The sequence below is a fragment of the Lissotriton vulgaris genome, chromosome 1_1 (assembly GCF_964263255.1).
Source record: "Lissotriton vulgaris chromosome 1_1, aLisVul1.2, whole genome shotgun sequence".
NCBI classification, from domain to species: Eukaryota; Metazoa; Chordata; class Amphibia; order Caudata; family Salamandridae; genus Lissotriton; species Lissotriton vulgaris.
In genome coordinates, this window is record NC_141685.1 from 967,559,042 (window position 1) to 967,584,405 (window position 25,364).

The window sequence follows — 25,364 nt, forward strand, 5'->3', positions numbered from 1 at the left end:
TTTGAAGGGCCTGAAATGATCCATTGTAGCTGAAAGGCAAAACCAGATAGGGAATACCTTTATCCATAGTGTGGGGTATCAAGCCACACACCCAGCAGTTTGTAGTGTTAACTACCAGTTGGTGTTGATGCAAGAGCTGTACAAAAGTGTTATTGATGAATTCAGAGCGTCGAGCTTGCTCATGTTCAGGAAACGAATGAAAAGAGTGTATAGAAGAAACAGTAGAAGTAACAGGATCAAGGGGAGGTACTGTAGTTACTGATACAAAAATCAAACTCATACCGAAAACGATTCCAGCCACCAACGTTATCAAAACAGTCAAAAAGGTAATGGCACATTGTATTAAAAAGCATTTGCTGTGAAGAATTCTGTAAAGTCTGTTTCTGCGAACATAAATCACATTTTCTCGTTGCAGCGCAGGAAGCTCCATCTTCTACAATCCGCTCGCGACCACTGATGATGTGTACGTAGATGAAAATGCCTCTATCAGCCCTGGGAGTTCCCAGAACCAACAGAAAGATCGACCTTGTGTCAGACCCCCGCAGATTCAACTAGGCACACAGCCACGACCCTACGGCTACCCAGACGGCAAGGCAATTTTAAAAACAATAAAACAATAGCAAACTTCCTGGCTGAAGGCAAAAGTTCAAAATTTCAAAATATCACAATAGGCAGTTGCCTGCTTTATTTGTCCATATTACGAGGTCGTAAATTGTATCTTTGCTTCACAGGTACTGTTTGATCGGCAAATAGCGTATCACTAGTAGTTGTTGCAGTGTTCAGGTTCGCAGATGACAGAGTTTTTTCTGATGCAGAGGACAAATGTTCAGAGTTCAAAGGAGTCTTTTCTGGAGGAGAGTCAGAGTTTGGAGTGTCGGATATCAATTTGGCATCGCTGAAAGGGATGAACTTTGGCGTACATTCAAATTCGGAGGCACCAATTCCTTTCTTCACCCAGTCGTCGTAAGGAAGTGGCAAAGGTACACGCTTGACATGAGATGCGTGCATCCAATGCTTGCGACCAGCTACACGAACTGCTGTTCTCGTCGCAAGCAGGACTTGGAAGGGGCCGACGTATCTGGGCTGAAGGTTCTTTGTCCTCGCGAAGTTTCTGATCACGATTTGATCGCCGGGTTTCAGCTGATGCCCTGGACTCTCCGGAGGCTTTGTCAATGCATCAAAAACCTGTTGGTGAATAAGACTCAATTTAGCAGTCAAGTCGTAAAGGTAGTCTATCAACATAGGATATTCTAGAGAACAAAACTCCTTAGGCCTCGGCACACCCCAAATATTGGCCGGGCGGCCAAAGACTATCTCATAGGGGCTAAGCCCCACTCTAGAATGTACAGTTGCTCTCGTTGATAGCAAAGCCAAAGGAAGTGCGTCTGGCCAGGGTAAACCTGTAGATGCTTGAATTTTGTTTAGTTTTAGTTTGAGGGTGCCATTGTAACCCTCCACTAAACCAGCAGACTGGGGATGGTTCGCACTGTGGAACTTTTGTTTTATGCCTAGGCCGGCACACACACTCTGCATAACTTTCCCTATAAACTCACTTCCGTTATCTGACCATACAATCCGTGGCATTCCAAATCTAGGGAAATATTCTTTGAGAAGAATTTTGGCAGTTGATAGGGCAGTATTGTCCTTTAGTGGATATGCTTCGATCCACCTGGAAAAAGCACAGACTACCACCAGGACGTATTTCAGATTATTACAGCGATCCATGTGAATGAAGTCTAACTGAATCACTTCAAAGGGGCAGGAAGGAGGAGCGAAATGACCAGCAGGAGTTGGAGTTCCCTTGCCAGGATTATGCATCAGGCACACCATACAATTTTTCACCACTCTCTCTGCACATTTACTGATCCCATCATTCTTCCAGACTGGAGCCAACATCTTACAGATTCCCTTAGAACTTATATGCGCTACTCCATGCGCCATCGTCACCACTGCAAGCACATACGCATCAGGCAACATCCAATGCTGCTGTTCTGTCAAATCAATCCAACACCCATTCGAATCCAACTTGCCCGTACTTTCTCTCCATACACGTTTTTCTTCCTCAGTTGCCTCTTTCTGAATCTCTTTCACACTTTCCATTGTGTCCTCACACATTCCAGACTCAGCAATCCATCTCGCAGACGTAGCAACATACATCCTGCTCATCATGTCTCTAGCTGTTTGTTTAGCAGTTTCATCAGCAAAAGCATTCCCACGACCAACATCATCCATGATTGCTTTATGAGCACTGCACTTCACAATCGCAACTTCAGTCGGCAAGGTTAGAGATTCCAACAAGTCGTTAACTAGCTGACCATGTTGAATCTTAGTCCCATGGGACGTAATGAAACCTCTTTCTTTCCACAAACGGCCAAAACTATGGGCCACGCCGAACGCGTACTGACTATCTGTGAACACATTCACTCTCTTTCCCTTAGCTAAAACACACGCTCTTGTTAGAGCTATTAATTCTGCAGCTTGGGCAGAATTCTGACTCACTCTTGCAGTCTCCACAATCGTCTTCAAAGTCGTTACTGCGTAAGCAGCAGTCACATCACCATTCTCCAATTTAAAGCATGACCCATCCACATACAGCGTGCCATCTGGATCTGATAATGGAGTGTCTCTCAAGTCAATGCGTCCTTTTGTCTCTTCCTCCGTTCTAAAACAACAGTCATGTGGCTCGGAATCACTCGACTCTTGATTAGCCGGCAACAACGTTGCTGGATTCAATACATTGCATCTTTTGATCTGAATATGACTCGCTAGTAACGTCAGCTCATAACCAGATAGTCTTGCACTGGTAAGGTGTTGTGTCTTAGTTCGGTTCATGAGTGTATCCACAGCATGAGGAACCATGACCACTAGCATGTTGTTCATCACCAAACCAGCAGATTGCCGAATGGAAGCCGCAGCTGCCGCTGTAGCTCTCAAACAACTAGGTAACGCTCTAGCTACCGGATCTAATGTTGATGAAAAATACGCACAAGGGCGTTGTTTATCACCAAATGTCTGTGTCAGAACACTCAACGCGCAACCTTCTCTCTCGTGAAAGTAGAGCGTGAATGGCTTACTGTAATCAGGTGTACCCAATACAGGAGCTGAACACAATGCATTTCGTAAATCAGTAAAACTCTCCTGACATTCATCAGACCATGGCACCGGACTCGGAACATTTTTCCCAGTCAAAGCTACCAACGGTTTTGCTAAAAGAGAAAAATTTGGGATCCACTGCCTACAGTAAGAGGTAATACCTAGAAAGGCACGCACTTCTCTCTGCGTGCGAGGAACACTCATCTGCGTAATTGCTTTTATTCTCTCTGGGGTCAACTTCCTTCCCTCCTTTGACAAGAGATGACCTAGGTAGGTCACTTCTTGGCAGCAGTATTGCATTTTCGAAGGTGACACCTTATGATTCAAATTAGACAAATGATGCAATAATGAAATTGTAGCTGCTTTGCAAGTTTCCTTGTCATCGGCAGCCACTAAAAGATCATCTACATACTGTACTAGAGCAGAGCCTGGAGGAAGGACAAAGGCATCTAACTGAGTTTTTAATGCTTGACTGTAAATAGATGGGCTCTCACAGTAGCCTTGTGGAGCGCGTTTAAATCTGAAACTTCGACCTCCTAGACAGAAGCCGAAAATATCTCTGCTTTCCTCGGCTATCGGAATGCTGAAAAAGGCATTCTTCAAGTCGATGACTGAAAACCAAGTAGCTGTAGCAGGAATCAATGTTAACAAGGCAGTAATGTCTGGAACTACAGGAAACTGCGGAACTACAATCTTATTAACTTCTCTGAGGTCGATGACAAACCTATACACTGGAGGCTTTGTAGGATCAGTTCGTTTCAAAATCGGTAATACAGGACTGTTACAGACATTTCCTCTAGTTTCTTCAACCACACCTTTCTTAATCAAATCTTGCACAATCAATAAAAGTGCACGTTCACCTTCACTAGATATTTTATATTGAGGAATTCTTGGAAATTTTACATTTGCTTTCAAAGTGACTACATATGGTGGTATTTCCAAAAGGCCTACATCGTTAGGACCAGTCGCTCAAAGAGAATCAGGGAGTGAACGCAGCTCTGGCGGGAGTGCATCCATTGACAAGTACATCGGAGAGGTGATTCTTTTACCCAATGTAAGCTGTACTCCTTCCGGAGAACAATACAATGTCGCATATAGTCGTTTTAACAAGTCTAAACCAAGCAGATTTTCATTACAACCTGTCGTCAAAATCAGGGGTGCTTTCAATTGACACGGTCCAACAGAAATAGACAAAGGACCAGATATCGGGTTGTAAACAGGGGCGCCTGAAAAACCTACAGAGACGTTAGTTGAGCCGGACAAAGGTGCGCCAGGGAGTTTCGCATGAATGATAGAACTTTTTGCTGCACCAGTATCCAACAGAAACGGTTCGACTACACCTGATGTTGCTACTGCGACATAAGGCCCACTCTGATCCACTGGTACTGATACTACTCCCTCTCTCTGTCCATGGCTGTCCTAGTACCCATTTTGCTGAAATCCCTCATCCACTTCACAATAGTCTTCAACAAGATACTGTTGAGATCTATTTTGCTGGGCAGACTGTCCATTTCGTTGATCAAAGTGATTGGAAGGACGATCATTCGTCTGTGGAGGCATAGCACCTCGCCCTCGACCCCTAGAACTTTGCACAAAACCACCACGACCTCTCTGAGCTGCTGCTGCATTATTTTGCGCTAGGACTGGACACTCATTCTTGTAGTGACCCTCTTTCTTACAGTACGCACACTGATTCCACTGATATTGAGGTCTAGGTGAGCTATAATCTGTTCTTTGATATGAACCCTGTTGTGTATTAGTCTGATTCATGCGAGGCGGATACGCCTGTTGCAAAAGAACTTTAGTTTTTAAATCTTTCGTTTTCTTATCTGATTTCTCTTTTTCCTCTTTATCTCTATTTTCATACTACTGTGCAGTCGCAAGTATTTGCGCAGTTGTAGAAACAGCCCACGCACTCTCAGAATCTTTTAATTTATTGCATAATTCAGGTAACAAATTATGCACAAATTTATCGACAAACAGTCTCTGTCCTCCTTCTGTGCTCATATCCTGACCACTGTGATCTACAAAAGTCTCTTCGAACCTCGTGAAGAAGTCGGAGACACTTTCGTCTTTCTTCTGCCTGCATGCTGACAACTTGTCCCAATTAACACGCAATGCGGGCATCAGAGTCTTCATTAAGTTAATTATCCTACCTGGAAGGTCAGCAATTAGAGGTTCGGGTTTTGCACCACCTACTTGCTGACCATCCGCTGCAACAATAGCTGCCCAATCACCACCTAGGGCAACTGGGTGATTCTCTTTGCGAATTTTAGCCCAAATTGGTTGCGGAACTACATTACCAAATAACATATCGATGTCCGCTAAGTTCATTATACAAGCCTCAACTGTCTGTGTTAATTCCTTATAGTATCCAGCAGGATTCTTACGCGGATCTGGTAAGGCCTGCTTCACTGCTAGCACTTCAGCTCGCTTCCACGGAATGTGTATCCACACTCTTTGGAATTGGGCCGGAGCGGCTACAATACCACGGACATTATCAGCTTGCACAGCATCGCGCCAAATTGGAGGAACCTCCCTCATTGGATATTGCCGACTTTGCTTCGTCTTGCTTTTCTCTAAATCTCTCGGTGAACGAAGTGATGGATCATTCCTATAACTTAAAATCAGTTCCATCGCTTCTTCTATATTTTCACCTACTATCATTCCTGCAGCAAACTCTTTCTGAACCTTAATTAAGTCTTCTAGATTTGATTCAACATCATCTTCTTCTATTTCCTCACGTAACAGCGAGCACATCTCATCAAAGACATACCGTTGCGTTGGTTCTTTCCACTGCATAAAGGTATCTAGCACATCTCTCGTACTATATCTCCTACTCTTCGAAATCCATCTGAGAGCCGTGGAATCTAAAATTCCCCGTTCTTCAGTACTCGGAAGCTGACTACGTCTTTGAACAGAGTCAGAAGTAGGAGTTTTGATTAAAGTTTTATATAAAGGAGACAGGATGTTAGAAACAGAATCAGTGATTCTTCGACGAACAGAAAGTGGAGTCAACACACTCGCAGACGCAGAGAACACAGTAGAGGTAGGAACAGATAGCGGGACAGTAGAAGTATCGAGAAAGATAGTTTGTGGAACAGTAGGTGTAAGCGAGACAGATACAGGTATAGAAGTCGGCAATCCAGGAGGAGGAGGAGCCGTAGGAACATTCACATTGACCACAGGAGGTACAAGAGCTTGATTCTGAGGGGCAGGAGCAGGAATACCAAGTTGTCCAGCAACCGGCAATTGTACATTCGGTAAAGGTGGAGCCGTAGCACCCTGTGCATACGGTGGAGGTGACCGTAACAAATAAGACAACAGAGGATCGTTTTCGGAATCCTCTAGTATCTTAGCTGTTTTCGATGGCAATGCAGGGTAGCACTTGTCAATCGCTAAGTTATGCTCTCTAATGGCCACTTCTATGGCCTTTTCTGACTCGTTAACTTGCAGCTGCTTAGCCGCTTGCTCCAGAGTCAACTCTTCTTGTTCCTTCTGTTCTTTCTTCAATCTTTTAATTTCTCTCTGTTTGGATTCTTTTCGCCAGTAACGGAAAGAATCAAACATTGCCGGCCGGGCTTTCTTCCTAAACAATTTCGCTTCTAAATTATCAAGGATTTCGGGTTCAAAACTACCATGCAGTGGCCAACTAAGGACACCATCTTTCTCAGTGTATCGGACCCACACCTCATTATAAGATATAGGACCCACACCATGTTTACAATATAAGTCATGTAGGGGAGTCCCAATCGGAGGAACCAGACATGAGTCCTCCAATCGTGAATCACTGTTGCAACCAAAACAAGACAACATACAATTTCTCCGACTTACCATTTTGCAATCCGGAACACAGAACAAACAAAACAAAAAAACAGATATGTGCACCTGAACCAAGAACTTAGGCCTACCAAAACGAACTGATGTATCGATACCCGAACTAAACCAAATAGATTATCGTAACCGGAACAACCAGTGATAATCTTACGAAACCAAACCAAACCAAGAACCAAAAAAGGATTTTAACAACCCTTACGAAGTAACCAGCTAGCTATCACTAAATACTTAACTGAGGCACTGAAGACGTCACCAAGGAGAAACCTGTCACGTTTCGCTGTACTAAGGACTGCACCTAGGGTCCAAGACAGGGCGACATTCAAGGCAACGGCCCACTGCAGCCGTCCTGAACGGGAACCCTCGTGGAAGAGAACGTCGGGCCACTTTTGCGATATGCCGGGATCGATGAAGTGGGGCGCCTCCCTCAGGAATCTTCACACGAAGCTTCTCGAACTCTTCAGGCTTTTGGACCGGTACCGAATGGGCGCCAATTGGAGTTCTGGACTTTTTGATTCCGTCCAGAGGTGTCAGGGAACAACACCCGAAGACCCCGGAGTTCCACCTGTCTTGGTGCACAAATGAACAGAAACACGGGCTTCTCGATGGTGGCGCCAAAGACCAAAGGTTTATTACTGCAGGGACACAGAAGTCACAGAAACCACACATGGGCAGATTCTAGGAGCCTGTTCAAATTGTACAAAAAAGGTTGCTCCTTATATACTAAAATTTGAGCTTGAGGCAAATTCTTTACATGTAATACATTCCCAAACCTTTGTGTCCTAAACAATAAATATTTGGCGTTGCCCAGGAATCGTTGACAATATCTGATGATACAACATTACGAATGAGGGGTTCCCACTTTTCCATCATACTCTCATGTCAACTTTTCATTCAGGACCCGGACCGCCTCATCGTAAATTTCGTTACCTCCCCCTAATAAAGGCCCAGAAGGAAAGGAGCAGAGCCAGGTGTAGAAGATAAAAAAGTGGGATAAGGGATGTTTGTGGGTTGTAAATGGGCAAGGCTACCGGCTTCGGCCGCCTAATCATGATCGGGACGATGAACACGAGAACCAGTTCGGTGGGGCTGGCCTCGGGCAGAGGAGGCAGCCTTTGTCGAGTCATGCAGCTACAGCGTGTTCTGTTCCAAGGTGCACGTGTCACTAGAGAGGTGAATCTCCGGCTAAGGCTACGTGTCCTAGATCAAAATGAAGTGATCAGAGGTTATTGCGTATGTGAGGGCAAGAAACACAAAATGGCTGCCATGATCTAAGATGGATGCCGTGGGTAGATCAGAAATGTGTTCATAACAGGAGTGCTCTTGCTCGTAGCATAGCGAAAACACCAGGATATGCTAAATGGATCATTTGCGGTTCGCTGATACCAATATTATGCATTTCCGACAATATTGAAAACACGGGTTCAAATCGTCACGGAACCTCAGAGAGGAGCGGCTTAGGAGGAGCCTAGTCAGATTGGGTGGGGTCAGACAGCAGAGGAGGGGCTTAGGAGGAGCCTAGTCAGATTGGGTGGGGTCAGAGAGGAGGGGTATAGGAAGAACCTGGGCGGGTTGGGTGGGGTCAAATAGGAGGAGCCTGGGCAGAATGGGTGGGGTCAGACAGCAGAGGAGGGGTTTAGGAGGAGCCTAGTCAGAATGGGTGGGGTCAGACAGCAGGGGAGGGGATTAGGAGGAGCCTGGGCAGAATGGGTGGAGTCAGATAGCAGAGGAGGGGCTTAGGAGGAGCCTAGTCAGAATGGGTGGGGTCAGACAGCAGAGGAGGGGCTTAGGAGGAGCCTAGTCAGATTGGGTGGGGTCAGAGAGGAGGGGTATAGGAAGAACCTGGGTGGGTTGGGTGGGGTCAAATAGGAGGAGCCTGGGCAGAATGGGTTGGGTCAGACAGCTGAGGCTTAGGAGGAGCCTAGTCAGATTGGGTGGGGTCAAATAGGAGGGGTATAGGAGGAGCCTGGGCAGAATGGGTGGGGTAAGAGGGGTATGGGAGGAGCCTGTGAATGGGTGGGGTCAGAGGGGTATGGGAGGAGCCTAGTCAGATTGGTTGGGGTCAGAGAGGAAGGGTATAGGAGGAGCCTGGGCAGAATGGGTGGGGTCAGACAGCAGAGGAGGGGTTTAGGAGGAGCCTAGTCAGAATGGGTGGGGTCAGACAGCAGAGGAGGGGCTTAGGAGGAGCCTAGTCAGATTGGGTGGGGTCAAATAGGAGGAGCCTGGGCAGAATGGGTGGGGTCAGACAGCAGAGGAGGGGCTTAGGAGGAGCCTAGTCAGATTGGTTGGGGTCAAATAGGAGGGGTAAAGGAGGAGCCTGGGCAGAATGGGTGGGGTCAGAGGGGTATGGGAGGAGCCTGGGCAGAATGGGTGGAATCAGAGAGGAGGGAGTATAGGAGGAGCCTGAGCAGAGGGGGTGGGGTCAGACAGCAGAGGAGGGGTTTAGGAGGAGCCAAGTCAGATTGGGTGGGGTCAAATAGGAGGAGCCTGGGCAAAATGGGTGGGGTCAGAGAGGAAGGGTATAGGAGGAGCCTGGGCAGAATGGGTGGAGTCAGAGAGGAGGGGCTTAGGAGGAGCCTGGGCAGAATGGGTGGAGTCAGAGAGGAGGGGGTATAGGAGGAGCCTGAGCAGAATGGGTGGGGTCAGACAGCAGAGGAGGGGCTTAGGAGGAGCCTAGTCAGATTGGGTGGGGTCAAATAGGAGGAGCCTGGGCAGAATGGGTGGGGTCAGACAGCAGAGGAGGGGCTTAGGAGGAGCCTAGTCAGATTGGGTGGGGTCAAATAGGAGGGGTATAGGAGGAGAGTGGGTGGGGTCAGAGGGGTATGGGAGGAGCCTGGGCAGAATGGGTGGAATCAGAGAGGAGGAGGGGGTATAGGAGGAGCCTGAGCAGAGGGGGTGGGGTTAGACAGCAGAGGAGGGGTATAGGAGGAGCCTAGTCAGATTGGGTGGGGTCAGAGAGGAGGAGCCTGGGCAGAATGGGTGGAGTCAGAGAGGAGGGGCTTAGGAGGAGCCTGGGCAGAATGGGTGGAGTCAGAGAGGAGGGGGTATAGGAGGAGCCTGGGCAAAATGGGTGCGGTCAGACAGCAGAGGAGGGGCTTAGGAGGAGCCTAGTCAGATTGGGTGGGGTCAAATAGGAGGAGCCTGGGCAGAATGGGTGGGGTCAGACAGCAGAGGAGGGGCTTAGGAGGAGCCTAGTCAGATTGGGTGGGGTCAAATAGGAGGAGCCTGGGCAGAATGGGTGGGGTCAGACAGCAGAGGAGGGGCTTAGGAGGAGCCTAGTCAGATTGGGTGGGGTCAGAGAGGAAGGGTATAGGAGGAGCCTGGGCAGAATGGGTGGGGGAGGAGGGGTATGGGAGGAGCCTTGGCAGAATGGGTGGAGTCAGACAGCAGAGGAGGGGCTTAGGAGGAGCCTAGTCAGATTGGGGGGGGGTCAGAGAGGAGGGGCTTAGGAGGAGCCTAGTCAGATTGGGTGGGGTCAGAGAGGAGGGGTATAGGAGGAACCTGGGCGGGTTGGGTGGGGTCAAATAGGAGGAGCCTGGGCAGAATGGGTGGGGTCAGACAGCTGAGGAGGGGCTTAGGAGGAGCCTAGTCAGATTGGGTGGGGTCAAATAGGAGGGGTATAGGAGGAGCCTGGGCAGAATGGGTGGGGTTAGAGGGGTATGGGAGGAGCCTGGGCAGAATGGGTGGAATCAGAGAGGAGGGGGTATAGGAGGAGCCTGAGCAGAGGGGGTGGGGTCAGACAGCAGAGAAGGGGCTTAGGAGGAGCCAAGTCAGATTGGGTGGGGTCAAATAGGAGGAGCCTTGGCTGAATGGGTGGGGTCAGAGAGGAAGGGTATAGGAGGAGCCTGGGCAGAATGGGTGGAGTCAGAGAGGAGGGGCTTAGGAGGAGCCTGGGCAGAATGGGTGGAGTCAGAGAGGAGGGGGTATAGGAGGAGCCTGGGCAGAATGGGTGGAATCAGAGAGGAGGGGGTATAGGAGGAGCCTGAGCAGAGGGGGTGGGGTCAGACAGCAGAGGAGGGGCTAAGGAGGAGCCAAGTCAGATTGGGTGGGGTCAAATAGGAGGAGCCTTGGCAGAATGGGTGGGGGTCAGAGAGGAAGGGTATAGGAGGAGCCTGGGCAGAATGGGTGGAGTCAGAGAGGAGGGGCTTAGGAGGAGCCTGGGCAGAATGGGTGGAGTCAGAGAGGAGGGGGTATAGGAGGAGCCTGGGCATAATGGGTGGGGTCAGACACCAGAGGAGGGGCTTAGGAGGAGCCTAGTCAGATTGGGTGGGGGGGTCAGAGGGGTCAGAGAGGAGGAGCCTAGTCAGATTGGGTGGGGTCAAATAGGAGGAGCCTGGGCAGAATGGGTGGGGTCAGACAGCAGAGGAGGGGCTTAGGAGGAGCCTAGTCAGAATGGGTGGGGTCAGACAGCAGAGGAGGGGCTTAGGAGGAGCCTAGTCAGATTGGGTGGGGTCAGAGAGGAGGGGTATAGGAAGAACCTAGTCAGATTGGGTGGGGTCAAATAGGAGGAGCCTGGGCAGAATGGGTGGGGTCAGACAGCAGAGGAGGGGCTTAGGAGGAGCCTAGTCAGATTGGGTGGGGTCAAATAGGAGGGGTATAGGAGGAGCCTGGGCAGAATGGGTGGGGTCAGAGGGGTATGGGAGGAGCCTGGGCAGAATGGGTGGAATCAGAGAGGAGTAGGGGGTATAGGAGGAGCCTGAGCAGAGGGGGTGGGGTCAGACAGCAGAGAAGGGGCTTAGGAGGAGCCAAGTCAGATTGGGTGGGGTCAAATAGGAGGAGCCTTGGCAGAATGGGTGTCAGAGAGGAAGGGTATAGGAGGAGCCTGGGCAGAATGGGTGGAGTCAGAGAGGAGGGGCTTAGGAGGAGCCTGGGCAGAATGGGTGGAGTCAGAGAGGAGGGGGTATAGGAGGAGCCTGGGTGGAATCAGAGAGGAGGGGGTATAGGAGGAGCCTGAGCAGAGGGGGTGGGGTCAGACAGCAGAGGAGGGGCTTAGGAGGAGCCAAGTCAGATTGGGTGGGGTCAAATAGGAGGAGCCTTGGCAGAATGGGTGGGGGTCAGAGAGGAAGGGTATAGGAGGAGCCTGGGCAGAATGGGTGGAGTCAGAGAGGAGGGGCTTAGGAGGAGCCTGGGCAGAATGGGTGGAGTCAGAGAGGAGGGGGTATAGGAGGAGCCTGGGCAGAATGGGTGGGGTCAGACACCAGAGGAGGGGCTTAGGAGGAGCCTAGTCAGATTGGGTGGGGGGGTCAGAGGGGTCAGAGAGGAGGAGCCTAGTCAGATTGGGTGGGGTCAAATAGGAGGAGCCTGGGCAGAATGGGTGGGGTCAGACAGCAGAGGAGGGGCTTAGGAGGAGCCTAGTCAGAATGGGTGGGGTCAGACAGCAGAGGAGGGGCTTAGGAGGAGCCTAGTCAGATTGGGTGGGGTCAGAGAGGAGGGGTATAGGAAGAACCTAGTCAGATTGGGTGGGGTCAAATAGGAGGAGCCTGGGCAGAATGGGTGGGGTCAGACAGCAGAGGAGGGGCTTAGGAGGAGCCTAGTCAGATTGGGTGGGGTCAGAGAGGAGGGGTATAGGAAGAACCTAGTCAGATTGGGTGGGGTCAAATAGGAGGAGCCTGGGCAGAATGGGTGGGGTCAGACAGCAGAGGAGGGGCTTAGGAGGAGCCTAGTCAGATTGGGTGGGGTCAAATAGGAGGGGTATAGGAGGAGCCTGGGCAGAATGGGTGGGGTCAGAGGGGTATGGGAGGAGCCTGTGAATGGGTGGGGTCAGAGGGGTATGGGAGGAGCCTGGGCAGAATGGGTGGAATCAGAGAGGAGGAGGGGGTATAGGAGGAGCCTGAGCAGAGGGGGTGGGGTTAGACAGCAGAGGAGGAGGGGTATAGGAGGAGCCTAGTCAGATTGGTTGGGGTCAGAGAGGAAGGGTATAGGAGGAGCCTGGGCAGAATGGGTGGGGTCAGACAGCAGAGGAGGGGTTTAGGAGGAGCCTAGTCAGAATGGGTGGGGTCAGACAGCAGAGGAGGGGCTTAGGAGGAGCCTAGTCAGATTGGGTGGGGTCAAATAGGAGGAGCCTGGGCAGAATGGGTGGGGTCAGACAGCAGAGGAGGGGCTTAGGAGGAGCCTAGTCAGATTGGTTGGGGTCAAATAGGAGGGGTAGAGGAGGAGCCTGGGCAGAATGGGTGGGGTCAGAGGGGTATGGGAGGAGCCTGGGCAGAATGGGTGGAATCAGAGAGGAGGGGGTATAGGAGGAGCCTGAGCAGAGGGGGTGGGGTCAGACAGCAGAGGAGGGGTTTAGGAGGAGCCAAGTCAGATTGGGTGGGGTCAAATAGGAGGAGCCTGGGCAGAATGGGTGGGGTCAGAGAGGAAGGGTATAGGAGGAGCCTGGGCAGAATGGGTGGAGTCAGAGAGGAGGGGCTTAGGAGGAGCCTGGGCAGAATGGGTGGAGTCAGAGAGGAGGGGGTATAGGAGGAGCCTGAGCAGAATGGGTGGGGTCAGACAGCAGAGGAGGGGCTTAGGAGGAGCCTAGTCAGATTGGGTGGGGTCAAATAGGAGGAGCCTGGGCAGAATGGGTGGAGTCAGACAGCAGAGGAGGGGCTTAGGAGGAGCCTAGTCAGATTGGGTGGGGTCAAATAGGAGGGGTAGAGGAGGAGCCTGGGCAGAATGGGTGGGGTCAGAGGGGTATGGGAGGAGCCTGGGCAGAATGGGTGGAATCAGAGAGGAGGGGGTATAGGAGGAGCCTGAGCAGAGGGGGCGGGGTCAGACAGCAGAGGAGGGGCTTAGGAGGAGCCTGGGCAGAATGGGTGGGGTCAGACGGCAGAGGAGGGGTTTAGGAGGAGCCAAGTCAGATTGGGTGGGGTCAAATAGGAGGAGCCTTGGCAGAATGGGTGGAGTCAGAGAGGAAGGGTATAGGAGGAGCCTGGGCAGAATGGGTGGAGTCAGAGAGGAGGGGCTTAGGAGGAGCCTGGGCAGAATGGGTGGAGTCAGAGAGGAGGGGGTATAGGAGGAGCCTGGGCAGAATGGGTGGGGTCAGACAGCAGAGGAGGGGCTTAGGAGGAGCCTAGTCAGATTGGGTGGGGTCAAATAGGAGGAGCCTAGTTAGATTGGGTGGGGTCAGAGGGGTCAGAGAGAAGGGGTATAGGAGGAGCCTAGTCAGATTGGGTGGGGTCAAATAGGAGGAGCCTGGGCAGAATGGGTGGGGTCAGACAGCAGAGGAGGGGCTTAGGAGGAGCCTAGTCAGATTGGTTGGGGTCAAATAGGAGGGGTAGAGGAGGAGCCTGGGCAGAATGGGTGGGGTCAGAGGGGTATGGGAGGAGCCTGGGCAGAATGGGTGGAATCAGAGAGGAGGGGGTATAGGAGGAGCCTGAGCAGAGGGGGTGGGGTCAGACAGCAGAGGAGGGGTTTAGGAGGAGCCAAGTCAGATTGGGTGGGGTCAAATAGGAGGAGCCTGGGCAAAATGGGTGGGGTCAGAGAGGAAGGGTATAGGAGGAGCCTGGGCAGAATGGGTGGAGTCAGAGAGGAGGGGCTTAGGAGGAGCCTGGGCAGAATGGGTGGAGTCAGAGAGGAGGGGGTATAGGAGGAGCCTGGACAGAATGGGTGGGGTCAGACAGCAGAGGAGGGGCTTAGGAGGAGCCTAGTCAGATTGGGTGGGGTCAAATAGGAGGAGCCTGGGCAGAATGGGTGGGGTCAGACAGCAGAGGAGGGGCTTAGGAGGAGCCTAGTCAGATTGGGTGGGGTCAAATAGGAGGGGTATAGGAGGAGCCTGGGCAGAATGGGTGGATTCAGAGAGGAGGGGGTATAGGAGGAGCCTGAGCAGAATGGGTGGAGTCAGAGAGGAGGGGGTATAGGAGGAGCCTGGGCAGAATGGGTGGAGTCAGAGAGGAGGGGGTATAGGAGGAGCCTGGGCAGAATGGGTGGAGTCAGAGAGGAGGGGGTATAGGAGGAGCCTAGTCAGAATGGGTGGGGTCAGACAGCAGAGGAGGGGCTTAGGGGGAGCCTAGTCAGATTGGGTGGGGTCAAATAGGAGGAGCCTGGGCAGAATGGGTGGGGTCAGACAGCAGAGGAGGGGCTTAGGAGGAGCCTAGTCAGATTGGGTGGGGTCAGAGAGGAGGGGCTTAGGAGGAGCCTAGTCAGATTGGGTGGGGTCAAATAGGAGGATTCTGGGCAGAATGGGTGAGGTCAGAGAGGAGGGGTATAGGAGGAGCCTGGGCAGAGGGGGTATAGGAGGAGCCTGGGCAGAATGAGTGGGGTCAGAGAGGAGGGGCTTAGGAGGAGCCTAGTCAGATTGGGTGGGGTCAAATAGGAGGAGCCTAGTCAGATTGGGTGGGGTCAGAGAGGAGGGGCTGAGGAGGAGCTTAGTCAGATTGGGTGGGGTCAGACAGCAGAGGAGGGGTTTAGGAGGAGCCTAGTCAGATTGGGTGGGGTCAGAGAGGAGGGGCTGAGGAGGAGCTTAGTCAGAATGGGTGGGGTCAGACAGCAGAGGAGGGGCTTAGGAGGAGCCTAGTCAGAATGGGTGGGGTCAGACAGCAGAGGAGCGGCTTAGGAGGAGCCTAGTCAGATTGGGTGGGGTCAAATAGGAGAAGCCTGGGCAGAATGGGTGAGATCAGAGAGGAGGGGTATAGGAGGAGCCTGGGCAGAGGGGGTACAGGAGGAGCCTAGTCAGATTGGGGTCAAATAAGAGGGGTATAGGTGGGGCCTGGGCAGAATGGGTAGAGTCAGAGAGGAGGGGGTATAGGAGGAGCCTAGTCAGATTGGGTGTGGTCAAATAGGAGGAGCCTGGGCAGAATGGGTGGGGTCTGAGGGCCTAGGAAGGGGTCATAGATGGAGGAGGATCCTGACTTATGGTGGGGAACTGCAAAAACTTTTTTAATGCACCCCCCTATACTTTCTGATTTCTGTTGGGAGGGGGCAGTCGGGGAGCAGTATTAAAAGGTGCTTAGGCGCAACGTGAAGAGCGATGAGGTGCACAGAATGGCATGCCTTCCAGGTACTTTTTGGGGGGGCTACCATTATTTTTTATTGCTCTGATCCTCCCTCATGGGGTGTACCCCAAATGGTTAGGGGCAACGGGGGAGGGGGGGGGGGCAAAAAGCTGTTTGACAGTTTCTGTTACCAACAGGGGTCACCATACGATTCTGCTGCAGTTATGGTATTGAAAGGTACAACAAGGAGCATGTGAATGTATTTTTGCAGGTGGGGTGCCCCATAATTTTACTGCCAGCAGCCCCCCTCCTCCCCACCCAGCAGATTGGTATAGGTACCTTTAGGACATTTCTGTTGAAAAAAGAGGCTATAGCGAATCGTGCTATGAAATCCTAGAGCACTAACATTTGCTAAATAAAGGTGGCATCGGAGCATACGAATGAGGCAGAGAGAGGCTACTGTTGCCAATTGGTTTGGTGGGTCATAGTGAATAACCTCGGCATGCAAATAGGCAGTGTGAGGACTGGCAGTGTCTGTAGAGAATTTTGGCATGCTCTTCAGCTTATTTTTTTCCTCCTTACGTTGGCTATGAACTACAGAGGAAAGGCCCGGCCTTACTGTTGGACAAAACATGTATTTATGATTTTAAGAAGTGTAGTCTGACTGTACTGAGAGGGGCTGTACAGTACGGTAAATGCCTGTATACCCCTGCAATGTGCATCCAACTGTCACTTGAGATTCAGTAGCGAACGAAGCAGCTGGGTTACTGACTGAATGTAAATGGAAGGCACATAGCAAGGGTGTTTGTGGTCACTCAAATGATTGAAACCTGGTTGATGCACTACCAAAGCTGGGGTTCCAGGAGGGAACATTTGAGGGGCATTGAGATGGTGGTGCCCAGAGGTCAAAATACGTTTCAGAGACAGAGAGGTACGGCGGTCCTGGTCCCGCATTGGGGGTAGTCAAAAGTCCTGCTAAAGATTTCTGTCCAACTGTTATCACGTTTTGTGCAGCCTGGCTCCCTCTGTAACAATTCCCCAGTGTCTTTCGATCCTACAGATGACTGTAGCAAACTTTCCATATTTTTTCTTGGCCTCATACCCCCAAAGGACTGCCTGACATTTTCCAGCCTACCGATACTCACATTCTGGGAAAAACCTCACTAACCATGCATATTTATGCACCACACATGGCAAATCCTTGCAATTGCAGAACATCATATCGCACTTGTCATCTTTGAGGTGCTGTAAGTATTTGGATTTGAGGGAAATATTCATCCTTGCTTGCTCTCCCACCTGAAGTCTATGGTGCTGCTGTTCCTTTCTCACATGTCCCTACAAAGAGACATGGGACACACAGACTCAATCACTCAGCAAACATATATGCTTTGACGCTTTCATCTTGCTGTTTACCTTCCAAATGTTCCCCCTTCACCACAAATACAGGCCAGCCATTCCTCATCCCCTCAGTCATCGTAGTCCTTCACTCCTTAGGCCCTGCAAGACAAAAATGACCAAGAATCATGTCAGCAAGAAGAAGAAAAGCCTCAGTGTGCTCTTTTGTTCATACTGCTGCCCACTAGTAACACTTCATGGCCACTGCAGCTTAAGAATGGGACTGAGAAGAGGGCTCTCCTATGCAAATAATGTCCACCCATGCATACTTTCTTCTGAGACGGTCGGCGGCTTGTGCCGTGATACTGCCTCCAACATATGGTCTTCAACCAAATTTTAAAAAAGCCCACCTGCCTTAGACGAAGGATTTTGCCACTCGAAGGAAGCACATGGGGACATCACCATCATTTAGCAGGGTCCTAAATTGCCTGCTGTCCGCCTGTATACAGAACAAGGACGTTCGTGGACGTTCGTGGCCGTTCGTGAGCGTTCTTCAAAGGAAGGAGGTGGGTGAATAAATCCAAGATGCCAGGGCAGGCCCAGCCCAGCCCAGTGCAGCCCAGCCCGGCACAGCGCACTGCTGTGGAGGTCCACTCCTTCACATCCTGCAGCAGGCATGATGCAGATCTACTAGAGCAAAGGCTTGACTCTGCTCTTGTCTGTCTCTTAAAGGAAACAATCTTTCCAACTTCTTATTGCACCTAATAAATGGACTCTAGCTAGCCTCAAACTCGACCCATCATTTCATTAGCCAGAGCTCATACTTGACCTTTATTTCTATCCAAGCTCACTGGCACCAAACCCCTGATTTGAGTGAGTGGCTCACACTAAAATGAAAAATCACCATCAACCAACCTATTTTACAATAAGTGTAGCACCATCCTCGCATTCTTGTGCTCAGTTATAACCCCCAATACCACAATTGCACTCTGCAATTCACCAAACTTAAAGGACAAAGAATGAAGACATTGATAAAGGAAGATAAGGCCTTGTTCCTAGCACCTACTTGAGAAATAGGGCGGTTGGTAGAAGGTCATGAGAGAAAACATATGAAATGTTGGGAGACACCTGCCAAAAAAACACTAGCAAAAAAAAAAAATCACTGTTTGAAAATTTCCCACCTTGGGATACTTCTACAGCACTGGCAGGATTCGAACCCTGGCCTGTGAGGGCTGTCCCCCCCAAAGGTACAAGCCTTACCTTTGAGCTATAGCTCCTTGGTGGTCTAGAGGATTGCAGTAGTAACTATAAGCAACATACAGGCCTTGGTGTCCTTTCCTGTGGCTTCCATTGCACATTAAATGGATGACTATGACATAAGGACAATTTGATAGGCTACTTACATGGAAACCAGAAAAACACTTAGCAACAAAAAAAAAAAAGAAAATCACTGTTTGAAAATTTCCCACCTTGGGATACTTCTACAGCACTGGCAGGATTCGAACCCTGGCCTGTGAGGGCTGTCCCCACCAAAGGTACAAGCCTTACCTTTGAGCTATAGCTCCTTGGTGGTCTGGAGGATTGCAGTAGTAACTATAAGCAACATACAGGCCTTGGTGTCCTTTCCTGTGGCTTCCATTGCACATTAAATGGATGACAATGACATACGGACAATTTGATAGGCTACTTACATGGAAACCAGAAAAACACTTAGCAAAAAAAAAAAAAGAAAATCACTGTTTGAAAATTTCCCACCTTGGGATACTTCTACAGCACTGGCAGGATTCGAACCCTGGCCTGTGAGGGCTGTCCCCACCAAAGGTACAAGCCTTACCTTTGAGCTATAGCTCCTTGGTGGTCTAGAGGATTGCAGTAGTACCTATAAGCAACATACAGGCCTTGGTGTCCTTCCCTGTGGCTTCCATTGCACATTAAAAGGATGACCATGACATAAGGACAATTTGATAGGCTACTTACATGGAAACCAGTGTGGTCCAGTGGGTAAGTTCCTGCCTTCCATCCAGGCAACCAGGGTTCAAATCCCGGGTTCGGCACCAGGTAAGTAAAATGTGTCTGTGTGTGGTGTAAGAGTGGAGTCATGCCTAGCGAAAGAGGGATTGCAGATTGGTCGGTAAGTAAAATAGGTGTGGAAAGAAAGGTGAAAGAAAGAGAACGGGTGTTGTCTGTAGGAGGAGGACCCTGGGCAGGTTGGGTGGGGTCAGAGAGGAGGGGTATAGGAGGAGCCTGAGCAGAATGGGTGGGCTCAGAGAGGAGGGGGTATAGGAGGAGCCTGGGCAGAATGGGTGGGGTCAGACAGCAGAGGAGGGGCTTAGGAGGAGCCTAGTCAGATTGGGTGGGGTCAGAGATGGAGTTCTGGACTTTTTGGTTCCGTCCAGAGGTGTCAGGGAACAACACCCGAAGACCCCGGAGTTCCACCTGTCTTGGTGCACAAATGAACAGAAACACGGGCTTCTCGATGGTGGCGTCAAAGACCAAAGGTTTATTACTGCAGGGACACAGAAGTCACAGAAACCACACATGGGCAGATTCTAGGAGCCTGTTCAAATTGTACAAAAAAGGTTGCTCCTTATATACTAAAATTTGAGCTTGGGGCAAATTCTTTACATGTAATACATTCCCAAACCTTTGTGTCCTAAACAATAAATATTTGGCGTTGCCCAGGAATCGTTGACAATATCTGATGATACAACATTACGAATGAGGGGTTCCCACTTTTCCATCATACTCTCATGTCAACTTTTCATTCAGGACCCGGACCGCCTCATCGTAAATTTCGTTACCTCCCCCTAATAAAGGCCCAGAAGGAAAGGAGCAGAGCCAGGTGTAGAAGATAAAAAAGTGGGATAAGGGATGTTTGTGGGTTGTAAATGGGCAAGGCTACCGGCTTCGGCCGCCTAATCATGATCGGGACGATGAACACGAGAACCAGTTCGGTGGGGCTGGCCTCGGGCAGAGGAGGCAGCCTTTGTCGAGTCATGCAGCTACAGCGTGTTCTGTTCCAAGGTGCACGTGTCACTAGAGAGGTGAATCTCCGGCTAAGGCTACGTGTCCTTGATCAAAATGAAGTGATCAGAGGTTATTGCGTATGTGAGGGCAAGAAACACAAAATGGCTGCCATGATCTAAGATGGATGCCGTGGGTAGATCAGAAATGTGTTCATAACAGGAGTGCTCTTGCTCGTAGCATAGCGAAAACACCAGGATATGCTAAATGGATCATTTGCGGTTCGCTGATACCAATATTATGCATTTCCGACAATATTGAAAACACGGGTTCAAATCGTCACGGAACCTCAGCCCCTCCTTTTGCCCTTACATAGGCAATTACTCAGTCTATGTCAGAGTCTAATTCTATGCTCATCAGGTCAGTGACATGCTGTTGTATCATCATCCTTTCTCGTGCCTTTTCTCCAAACGCAGGTGGTTTCCCAAAACAGGTTGCAGCACAAAGACTACACAGAGCAGGACCACACTGGATAATCAGGCAGCATGAGAAGAGGAATACTAAGATGACACCAATGACCATCAGAACCTTCCATCCCCACGCTGATATCAGAGTCCAAAACCACTCCATGAAGGACCAGTTTCCCTTGTCTACATGAATAGAGTCGGAAATCTTGTGTAGCTTCGAGATCGCCTCATAGACTGTTGGAGCATTATTAGGAATAAAGACACAGCAGCTCGATTGGATCATTCTGCATACCCCACCTCGATCTGCAAGTATAACGTCTAGAACCATACGGTTCTGCAACGTCATGAGTCTATCCGCCTGAAGCTCAGCTGTCAAATTGCTAAGGGCACCAGCAGTTTCGGTAATAGTAGATTCAACTACCCGTGTTAGCTGACGTATGTTTCTACTATTGGCCATAGGCCCCCAGAACGGAAGGAAGCCTTTGAAGAAGTCTCCAGCTTCCTGACCAGCGGTATCTTCCTTGCTGAAGACACCTCTCGCTACTCTGGTCCTGTGGTAATCAGATGAAGCAGTGTATGTTGGGGGCAACAATCGAGCAATATAGCATGATCCTGAAAAGTCGGCAGGCAACCATGTATAAGCTCTGTCTCGACAGATGAAGTAGGTACCCCTAGCAGTAAGAAAAGCAGGGGAAGAGTTAGCCGGAAACACATAAGTCTCTACGCACTCACTCCTCCCTAGCTGAGCTCTCGGATTTCTCCCATTACCCTGCAAACAGACCTGACCTCGGTGAGGTACGACCCAGATTGGAGTTGAGCTTTTACGCTTGCTTTCTCCCAAACTAAGGCGATACTCTGAAGAATTCCAACTTAAATATACTCGCAATTCGTCTCTAGGGTAAGATGGAGTATTATTGACGTCCTTGATCATGTCAATAATTCCCTGGACTAAAGCTTTGTTGGCAGAGTTATATTTAGTGGAACGTGGTGGACGTGGAGGATAGGTTTCAAGGGCATAAGCAAAGATGGTTTGAAGGGCCTGAAATGATCCATTGTAGCTGAAAGGCAAAACCAGATAGGGAATACCTTTATCCATAGTGTGGGGTATCAAGCCACACACCCAGCAGTTTGTAGTGTTAACTACCAGTTGGTGTTGATGCAAGAGCTGTACAAAAGTGTTATTGATGAATTCAGAGCGTCGAGCTTGCTCATGTTCAGGAAACGAATGAAAAGAGTGTATAGAAGAAACAGTAGAAGTAACAGGATCAAGGGGAGGTACTGTAGTTACTGATACAAAAATCAAACTCATACCGAAAACGATTCCACCCACCAACGTTATCAAAACAGTCAAAAAGGTAATGGCACATTGTATTAAAAAGCATTTGCTGTGAAGAATTCTGTAAAGTCTGTTTCTGCGAACATAAATCACATTTTCTCGTTGCAGCGCAGGAAGCTCCATCTTCTACAATCCGCTCGCGACCACTGATGATGTGTACGTAGATGAAAATGCCTCTATCAGCCCTGGGAGTTCCCAGAACCAACAGAAAGATCGACCTTGTGTCAGACCCCCGCAGATTCAACTAGGCACACAGCCACGACCCTACGGCTACCCAGACGGCAAGGCAATTTTAAAAACAATAAAACAATAGCAAACTTCCTGGCTAAAGGCAAAAGTTAAAAATTTCAAAATATCACAATAGGCAGTTGCCTGCTTTATTTGTCCATATTACGAGGTCGTAAATTGTATCTTTGCTTCGCAGGTACTGTTTGATCGGCAAATAGCGTATCACTAGTAGTTGTTGCAGTGTTCAGGTTCGCAGATGACAGAGTTTTTTCTGATGCAGAGGACAAATGTTCAGAGTTCAAAGGAGTCTTTTCTGGAGGAGAGTCAGAGTTTGGAGTGTCGGATATCAATTTGGCATCGCTGAAAGGGATGAACTTTGGCGTACATTCAAATTCGGAGGCACCAATTCCTTTCTTCACCCAGTCGTCGTAAGGAAGTGGCAAAGGTACACGCTTGACATGAGATGCGTGCACCCAATGCTTGCGACCAGCTACACGAACTGCTGTTCTCGTCGCAAGCAGGACTTGGAAGGGGCCGACGTATCTGGGCTGAAGGTTCTTTGTCCTCGCGAAGTTTCTGATCACGATTTGATCGCCGGGTTTCAGCTGATGCCCTGGACTCTCCGGAGGCTTTGGCAATGCATCAAAAACCTGTTGGTGAATAAGACTCAATTTAGCAGTCAAGTCGTAAAGGTAGTCTATCAACATAGGATATTCTAGAGAACAAAACTCCTTAGGCCTCGGCACACCCCAAATATTGGCCGGGCGGCCAAAGACTATCTCATAGGGGCTAAGCCCCACTCTAGAATGTACAGTTGCTCTCGTTGATAGCAAAGCCAAAGGAAGTGCGTCTGGCCAGGGTAAACCTGTAGATGCTTGAATTTTGGCTAGTTTTAGTTTGAGGGTGCCATTGTAACCCTCCACTAAACCAGCAGACTGGGGATGGTTCGCACTGTGGAACTTTTGTTTTATGCCTAGGCCGGCACACACACTCTGCATAACTTTCCCTATAAACTCACTTCCGTTATCTGACCATACAATCCGTGGCATTCCAAATCTAGGGAAATATTCTTTGAGAAGAATTTTGGCAGTTGATAGGGCAGTATTGTCCTTTAGTGGATATGCTTCGATCCACCTGGAAAAAGCACAGACTACCACCAGGACGTATTTCAGATTATTACAGCGATCCATGTGAATGAAGTCTAACTGAATCACTTCAAAGGGGCAGGAAGGAGGAGCGAAATGACCAGCAGGAGTTGGAGTTCCCTTGCCAGGATTATGCATCAGGCACACCATACAATTTTTCACCACTCTCTCTGCACATTTACTGATCCCATCATTCTTCCAGACTGGAGCCAACATCTTACAGATTCCCTTAGAACTTATATGCGCTACTCCATGCGCCATCGTCACCACTGCAAGCACATACGCATCAGGCAACATCCAATGCTGCTGTTCTGTCAAATCAATCCAACACCCATTTGAATCCAACTTGCCCGTACTTTCTCTCCATACACGTTTTTCTTCCTCAGTTGCCTCTTTCTGAATCTCTTTCACACTTTCCATTGTGTCCTCACACATTCCAGACTCAGCAATCCATCTCGCAGACGTAGCAACATACATCCTGCTCATCATGTCTCTAGCTGTTTGTTTAGCAGTTTCATCAGCAAAAGCATTCCCACGACCAACATCATCCATGATTGCTTTATGAGCACTGCACTTCACAATCGCAACTTCAGTCGGCAAGGTAAGAGATTCCAACAAGTCGTTAACTAGCTGACCATGTTGAATCTTAGTCCCATGGGACGTAATGAAACCTCTTTCTTTCCACAAACGGCCAAAACTATGGGCCACGCCGAACGCGTACTGACTATCTGTGAACACATTCACTCTCTTTCCCTTAGCTAAAACACACGCTCTTGTTAGAGCTATTAATTCTGCAGCTTGGGCAGAATTCTGACTCACTCTTGCAGTCTCCACAATCGTCTTCAAAGTCGTTACTGCGTAAGCAGCAGTCACATCACCATTCTCCAATTTAAAGCATGACCCATCCACATACAGCGTGCCATCTGGATCTGATAATGGAGTGTCTCTCAAGTCAATGCGTCCTTTTGTCTCTTCCTCCGTTCTAAAACAACAGTCATGTGGCTCGGAATCACTCGACTCTTGATTAGCCGGCAACAACGTTGCTGGATTCAATACATTGCATCTTTTGATCTGAATATGACTCGCTAGTAACGTCAGCTCATAACCAGATAGTCTTGCACTGGTAAGGTGTTGTGTCTTAGTTCGGTTCATGAGTGTATCCACAGCATGAGGAACCATGACCACTAGCATGTTGTTCATCACCAAACCAGCAGATTGCCGAATGGAAGCCGCAGCTGCCGCTGTAGCTCTCAAACAACTAGGTAACGCTCTAGCTACCGGATCTAATGTTGATGAAAAATACGCACAAGGGCGTTGTTTATCACCAAATGTCTGTGTCAGAACACTCAACGCGCAACCTTCTCTCTCGTGAAAGTAGAGCGTGAATGGCTTACTGTAATCAGGTGTACCCAATACAGGAGCTGAACACAATGCATTTCGTAAATCAGTAAAACTCTCCTGACATTCATCAGACCATGGCACCGGACTCGAAACATTTTTCCCAGTCAAAGCTACCAACGGTTTTGCTAAAAGAGAAAAATTTGGGATCCACTGCCTACAGTAAGAGGTAATACCTAGAAAGGCACGCACTTCTCTCTGCGTGCGAGGAACACTCATCTGCGTAATTGCTTTTATTCTCTCTGGGGTCAACTTCCTTCCCTCCTTTGACAAGAGATGACCTAGGTAGGTCACTTCTTGGCAGCAGTATTGCATTTTCGAAGGTGACACCTTATGATTCAAATTAGACAAATGATGCAATAATGAAATTGTAGCTGCTTTGCAAGTTTCCTTGTCATCGGCAGCCACTAAAAGATCATCTACATACTGTACTAGAGCAGAGCCTGGAGGAAGGACAAAGGCATCTAACTGAGTTTTTAATGCTTGACTGTAAATAGATGGGCTCTCACAGTAGCCTTGTGGAGCGCGTTTAAATCTGAAACTTCGACCTCCTAGACAGAAGCCGAAAATATCTCTGCTTTCCTCGGCTATCGGAATGCTGAAAAAGGCATTCTTCAAGTCGATGACTGAAAACCAAGTAGCTGTAGCAGGAATC